This window comes from Sturnira hondurensis, unplaced genomic scaffold, assembly GCF_014824575.4.
Source record: "Sturnira hondurensis isolate 20B ecotype Veracruz unplaced genomic scaffold, ASM1482457v3 Scaffold0008992, whole genome shotgun sequence".
Lineage (NCBI taxonomy): Eukaryota > Metazoa > Chordata > Mammalia > Chiroptera > Phyllostomidae > Sturnira > Sturnira hondurensis.
In genome coordinates, this window is record NW_028081623.1 from 2,710,353 (window position 1) to 2,718,377 (window position 8,025).

The following is an 8,025-nucleotide window of genomic DNA, read 5'->3' on the forward strand; positions in this document are numbered from 1 at the left end:
AAAAAGAAGGGCTAAGCTTTTGAAAACAAAAATAATTTAAATATAAAGGACTGGAATCAGAATAGTTATTAAACTTCTCAGCATCAACACCAGAAGTGAAAAATTGCCAAAACATGGCCCTCTGTCAATGAAGTGGGCAAGTAGAATAAAGATGCTTTCAGGAAAGCAAGTTTCAAAAAATTTACTTCCCCTGTATTCCTTTTTTTTCTATTGTTGTTCAAGTACAATCGTTTCTATTTCCACCCCACCAGAACCCCCCACCCCTCCCATCCTCACCTCCCACTCTTGAACCCACCCCCTTTGGCTTTGTCCATGTGTCCTTCATACATGTTCCTTTATGGCCCCCCATTATCCCCTACTATCCCTCTCCCCCTTCCTCTCTGGTTACTGTCAGATTGTTCTCAGAGCTACTGAAAGCTGTGCTCCCCTAAGATTAGGCAACAAGCAATGCAGAGGAAGGGATGCAATGCAGACAATAGCAGAGCCAACCCACATGAAATGAAAGGGGTCAGGATAAAAAATGTGCACGAGCAGAGTGGCAGATTCCCACAGCCATTTCTCCAGAATGACACAGTGACACATCTGAATGTCTTTAGAGCAGAGTGGGACACTTGCTGATGAGACTGGGGTTGAAGACTGAGACATACATAGGAAACCAAAGAAGAAGTTAGTAGCAGCAAACAACAAACAATAAAACCAACAATACCAAGGAACAAGAGTTGTGTAGGAATGAAAAAAATAGCATAAATACTAAATTGCTTTACCATAAATTGTGTATGTACAATTATGCTAATATAAACACAAAATATTTGTCTATCCAAAATTAAAATGAAATCATATATTTGGGAATAGGAGTAAAAAGGGTACCATTAGGAAGTAAGACTAAAGAAGGCAAAAAGAGTTAAAATCTTTTTTCTTCCCAAACAGAAGCTAATAAACACAGCCTAAAACTAAAACACCATGATATAATAAATCAAGATGTTATTTAGGGGCATGAAGGACATTATTATTTGGTTATAATAATAACCAAAATTATTAATAAAATTGGTGAAAGGGAGAAATGTGTATGTTTGGGTTTGGGGTGTGGTTCTATTGTTACTTTTTTCTTATATTTTGAAAATTATTTGAGTTTTAACCTATGTGTACATACAGTTATGACAAAAAATAATTTAACAAAGAATAAATAAGAAACTCTATAATATCCATGCTGTTCATCTGTCACTTGCTTTATTCTTGACATAAACTATTACTTAAAATAAGAGAAAAAGCCTACTAATTTCCTGCTTCATTTTAACTACTTCAAAAAAATTTGAATTTTAGAAACTTGAATCATGATGCTAGAAATAGCAGGCATTTGAATTTTTTCTTAACAGTTATTTATGTGTGGGAATATTACAGGTGACAGACATTAATAATCCAACAAGCTGCAGGAGAAAAAAGTACCGAGACTTGGATGTTCCCAGAAGCTGCAGAAGTTCAAAACTAACTATATAAATATGAAATTGTACTCTTTTAATACCTAAATTCCACCTTTTTAAACTTTTTTCTGCTGAAAGCTATCTTGGGGTGGGGGAAGAAAGAAACATGTGCTATGAAAAGATAATGAGAAAAGGAATAAGCACAGCCAACCTAAAATCTACTGGCAACTCAGTAAAGACCCTTCAAACTTTCACTATTTATTGTCACTAATCTTTCTCATGAAACAATTGTGCTACAAATAAAAAGTTTCTTTTGAATATGTAATAACATCATTTGTTTAGCTTGAAATCAAGATGTAACAATTCCTCACCTATGGCAGCCATGAGTATATGTCACAAAACCAAACATCTTTTGCCTTAGGGGTGATACATTTAGACAAAAGAAAGTCAAAGGTGACTCTCTTTTCTTAGAGAATTCTTACAATAAATTCACTGAATACTGTGGTCTGAATGAGTGCGTCCCCTAAAAGTCACATGTTGGAATCCTAATAATCCAATGTGATAGACAGTCTTAGGAGGTGAAGCCTTTGGGAAATGATTGCATCATGAGGTGGAGCCTTTATGAATGGGATTAGTTTCTTAAAGAAGAAGTTCCACAGAACCAAGCCCCTTTCACTATGTGAAGCATCAATGACAAGCCTGCTCCCTGGAAGACGGCCCTCACCAGACTGTGCTGACACCCTGATCTTGGACTTACTACCTCCAGAACTGTGAGAAATAAATTTCTGGGTTTTGTAAGCCACCCAATAGGTGGTATTTTGTTATATCAGCCCAAATGGACTAGGACTCAGATTCTGTATTACTTAAAATTTTGTTTGGTGCACTGAAAAATAATTAGGAGTAGGTAAAACTCTGGCCTATGGAAAGTCATTAAAATTATCAAGAATACTTTATTAAGAACTTGATTTTTCAGTACACTGGTATATGCACTAAAAGAAAAAGAAAAAAGAAAAGTTGTTGTTCTCTTGTTTGTAAGTCGGCGCAGGTACATGTGTGAGTGAATCAAAGGGCATCTTAGTTAAAAATTAAATAACACTGTATCATTGATAACATCATATTTACCTTGTATGTGATCTAAGCACAGCATTTTAAGGAGCACAAAAAGCACCAGAATCATTGCTACATATGTCTTTTGATCCAACAAGTTTACTACTAGAAATCTTTCTCCCAAAATTCTGTATATGTTATAAATATATTAGCACAAGCATGTTAACTACAGTATTATATATAAAAGCAAAGGAAACATAAAAAATATCTATTAATTTATAATGTCCAAATGAAACATCTGAATTACAGAATATTAAACATCCATTCAAATATATATGTACTTACAGAAGTATATTTACGAGTGTATACATATACATATTGAGGTCTGTCTGGAAAAAGTCCAGCCATTTTTAATACAATGAGAATGATTTGCACAACATTGATGTAATCAGGCAGCCAAGGAGAGTGGACTGGAATGCTCATGAGTGAACAATGAAGACTTCACTGTAATAGTCAGAGGGGGTGGTAGATGCCATTGAGTGAGCATGTGTACTGTGTCATTCAGTTAGACAATGAGTAATGAATCTGCATCAAATTTTGCATTAAGTTGAATATTCCTCCACAAACTATTTAGATGGTTCCAAAGGTCCCAGCCATGGGCAACTGGTGATTGGAAGCTTCATCACTGCAATACACTCACTCATGAATCAGTCTCATGCAGAGTTTTTTTTTGTGAAATGTTAAGTCATGCGGGTGACTCATCCCCGCTACAGACCAGATTTGGCACCCTGCAACTTCTGGCTTTTCCCAAAATTAAAATCACCTTTGAGAAGGAAGAGATTTCAGACCATTGATGAAATTCAGTAAAATATGATGAGGCAGCTGATGGCAATTGAGGTCCAAAGGCGTGAGGTCCAAAAGTGCTTACACCTTACATAAAAAAATAGTTAAATTAAAAAATAATAAAATAGAGAACAATGTCTAAAATTTTTTAGTGAAATAATAAAAATCACTTACTGTGATTCCATTTACATTATTAAAAGATATGGATGTATGTACACATAAGATGTTCAATGCATAGAATGGGGCCTAGAACACATACTCAGTTGTTAGTGATGACATCTGGGTGAGGGCTTAGGGAAGTCATATGGGGTAGTGGGCAAGGGTAGAAACTTTGGTATTAGACCTTCTAAGTTTGAATCCTGGCCACTTACTGTATTTCTTCTTTAGATCCTTCAGTTTCTCCATCTGTAAAGTGTTCATGTGCATGTGAACATTGCTTAGAACAGAGCTGGCACGTAATTAACGTCATATAAATTAGCAAGCACGAAGCAAATGTTCATGAATATTACTAAGGGAGAATTTTAGCTTTTACTATGCAACTGCTATTTTATTTAACTCTTGTACAATACACAAATGCATTATTTTATAATCCAAAATGTAGAAGACCAAATCCAGAAATGTTGATGTTATTGCTCTAATGATGAAATTGTATAAGAATGTCATGACATTGAATTCCAAGACCTCCTGCTTATTCATGATAAATGAGCTACAGTACTCAAAGTAAACAATTATCCCTTCTATTATCTCAAGGACAGGAAGTTATTTCTCTTTCCCCTTAATGAGTCCCATAGTGCTGTTCACACAGCGGTGTGCACTAAATGTTTGCTGATAATGATAATGGTGAAAAGGCTGGCAGCTGTGACACACTACAAAGCTTAATTTAAAAGCCATCATGAAAATGTAGCACAAAATATGGTCCTTCTGAATTTTGTCTGCATGGGAAACATAATCTAACATCTAAATTCTGTTAGATTGTTAATAAAGTAATCCAGTGCACATTGTACTATTGATTGTTTTGGTACCCTCTTTAGTTTTTGCTCAATAGCATGATCTAGTTATTATTTCACAGGATTCAGAGGGCAAGGTCCATTTCTATTCTTTCACTATTAGAAACTGGTCTTCTGTGAGCACTTTCTAAGTTAAATACACAAATGAATGTTATCAGCTAAATTATATTTAATCCCTGCAGCAAGATTTGCAGTAGTGTAATTCTTGTCTATTTTCTTAAGTTGCAAAGTTACTTTGTTTTTACAATGGCATGCTCCTTTTCTACATTAGAGTAATTCATGAAAGGAGACAATTACTTTATTGAAAAACAATGATGATGCTTCTTCATCCTAGCTTCATCCCAGTTTGGGGGCAGGGTTTAGAGGTAGGCACCAATTACTTATTTATAGGTTGCATTATCTTTTTCTGCAATCATTGGAGTATCCACCAGATAATATATCAATGACAGTTACCTCTCCTATCAAAAATATCTGAAATTAATCTTTCATGTTGGATCTCTGTCTCCTTGAGGTTGGTACAATAGAGACTGCAGAAATTTAAAAAGAGACTCCACATGGAAGATATATTGCAGGGATCAAGAGCCAGGAATAAGGGGTATTAAGCAACCTTCCCAATGGGAGGGAGATTCTCCCTCCTCAGCTCTATCCACTGGCATCAAGTCAAGAGACAGAAAGTAGTTATCTGAACAGGAGAATTTTAATACAAAGACTTGTGAACTAATAACTGGATATCCACTTTTTAGAGAATTCTAAAGATTATACGAATAGCAAATACAGGGAGCAGCTCCCACTGTAGGATGGAGGTAAAACAGGAAGGAACAATCTAAGGAGAGCGTGCACCTGAGATTTACACCTTGTCAGAGATAGTGCAGATGTGGCCCAATGAATGACTGAGAAGTTTTCTGAGGCACCTCAGGATTGGCCTGGCAGCTGCCTAAGAGATTTTCCAAGAAGCTGCCACTGAAATATCAATGAGGCTCACTGGAAAGTCACCTGGGATGCCAGCAAAGACTGAAAACTCACTAGAAAGACACTTTCTGAGTTAATGGTGAGATTTGTAAGGAAGCCACACTCTGGGGTGCCCATAAAGCTCACTAGAAAGAAAAAATGGGGTGTTTTCCTGATTCAGAGATGGCCACTGACTAGGGTTATGGTAAGATTTACTTGGGGAGGAGGTTGAGTGCCACTTGCAGCTGCACACTTGATTATCTAGAAGGAAAAACTACACCAGATCCAGGACAAGACCCTTTCTTCCTACAGTGTCCGTCCAGTGCCCTCTATTTGCAATACTGATTGTGTGCTTACTGGTAAAGGAATATTTACAAGTTCCAGTCAGTTTCAATGTAACCAAATGGGGCAAGGATGCATAACTTTAAAGTTCAGAAACAATAAATTGATAACTGAACAATAGCCAAGCCTGGACTATTAGAATACAGTTTTCTTAAAGGACCTCCTAAAAATGAAATTCTTAATTTCTTGACCATTCATTAATTTATTAACTCAATCAGTAAATATTAATCGATCATCCACTGCATGACAAATACTACACTGTGGAGTAATGCTACAGTGATAAACAAGAAATAACGGTTCTTAGAGCTCATCTCTGATCACAGGTCTCCTTCCCAGGGTTCTTAATTCCAACTCTGACTTGTACAATAATTTTATTACTTTCTTGGTCAGTCTAACCCCTTGACTTTGGTCCCTCTGTTCCCAGGATGCTCCTCAGCCATGACTACCTGAGTCGTGTTAACCCCTGATGGCTGTAAAACAAATAACAGTCTTAAAAAGCAAAATTATTTTGTTACTTAGTCAAATAAATTTACATAAAAAGCTGGAAGGAGGGTAATATCCTAAACTCAAATATTGTCAGTTAGAGACTAGAACTCAAGAAAACTGGAGGGGCTTCCAGTCAAGATGTCAGAGTAGGTAAACACTATGCTTGCCTCCTAAAGTGCAGGGCAACCCTAATTGAGAACTGCCTGAAATGTAGCTGAACAGAAATCCTATAGCTAAGGATATAAAGAAAAAACCACATCAAGACTGGTAGGAGGGGTGAAGACATAGAATGGGCTGGACCCACGCCCATGTGTGGCAGTTACTGTGAAAATAGGAGGGATACCTCAACTAAGGAGCAAGGAGTCCCCAGTCTCACACCAAGCCCCCCCCCCCCCCCCCCCCCCCCCCNACACCAAAGCCCCCCCCCCCGCCCCAGCCTTAAGTTCCAGGGTCAAGAAGAGAAATCCCCATAACTTCTGGCTATGAAAACCAGCAGAGATTGTGGCTGAGCATGTGGGAGGGCTGCTGGAATCCCAGGTATTCCTCAGAATGGGCCTGCACTCAGACTTACTCAGGCTCGCTCACTCTGAGCCCCAGCACTTGGACAGCAGCTCAGAAGGCCAAAGGAAATAGTGGAGGACCTGAATTATCTGGCTTCGGGGAGGGATAAAGAAGCAGCTTTCTTCTAAATAGTAGTGCTGACAGAAGCTATTGTTCCTTTATTGAAGACTTTCCCCACCCATCCCACACACAGCTGCGCACTATATTTGAGTTTTCCTCAACCTAGATAACATACTCTTCCCAAGTGATTTATGGGCATACTACCCTACCCAACTTGCAGTCCCAGACAGGACACAGATAGTGGCTAATCTTGGCCTGCACCAGAGCCCCTTCCAGTGGCCAGCTTCAGACCACACAGAACAACATCCAACCATCTCCTCATTGATATACCCAAAGGGCAGCAGACTCAGTAGGCATCAAATCCCCTCCTTTAATTTGAATCCTGCTCTATAGGGTCAGCCCCTGCACAATAGCCCCTCTACTATAGTCATGGCCAGTCCTCACAGCTAAGCAGCCTGAGGGTCAAGCCTTTTCACTAATGTGTCAACAGCAATCAAGGCTCAACTACAATGGGAGGACACACTCTATCCACACAAAAGGCACACCTGAAGCACCTGGATTAAGTGACCAGGAAGACTGCCATGGGCCCCAAAGAACACCTACTACATAAGTCTACTCTTCCAAAACCTGGAGACTAGCAAGCCCATGTATCAACCAAACACAGGAAGGATGCTAAAATGAGGATACAAAGAAGCATGTCCCAAATGAAAGAACAGAACAAAACTAAAACAAGACAAAACTAAACAAAACCCTAAAAAATGGAGACAAACAATCTCCTAGATACAGAGTTTAGATGCAGAGTTCAAAACACTGGTTATAAGGATGTTTGATGATCTCAGAGAGAACTTCAACAAACAGATAGGAAATAGAGAAAGAGACATGGAAACATAAAAAAGGTACCAATAAGAAATAAATACAAAACTAAAATGAAGAATACATTAGAGGTATAAAGAATAAATCAGGGGTTCAAGATGAATACAGAGTAGGTAAAAGCTCTGCCCACTTGCTCCCAGCCCCAGACAGGTCTTGCAGCCAAACCACAGAGCAATCAACTCGAAAATCCAGCTGAGTGTGAGTGAGAGCATGTGTGAGTGCGCATGTGTGTGAACGAGTATGCAGGTGTGTGTACAAGTGTGTGAATACCTGTCTGCCTGCAAGAACACTCAATGGCAGGTGGCCCAGGCTCTCCTGGTGAAGGTGCTGCTGCCACTGCCACAACTACTGCCCAGCCCAGCACTTCTGGTTGCACAGATTTGGGGCAGGAGCCATTTTGTGGAATTTTCACATCTTCCTAGGGCAGAAGCCACCAGAGT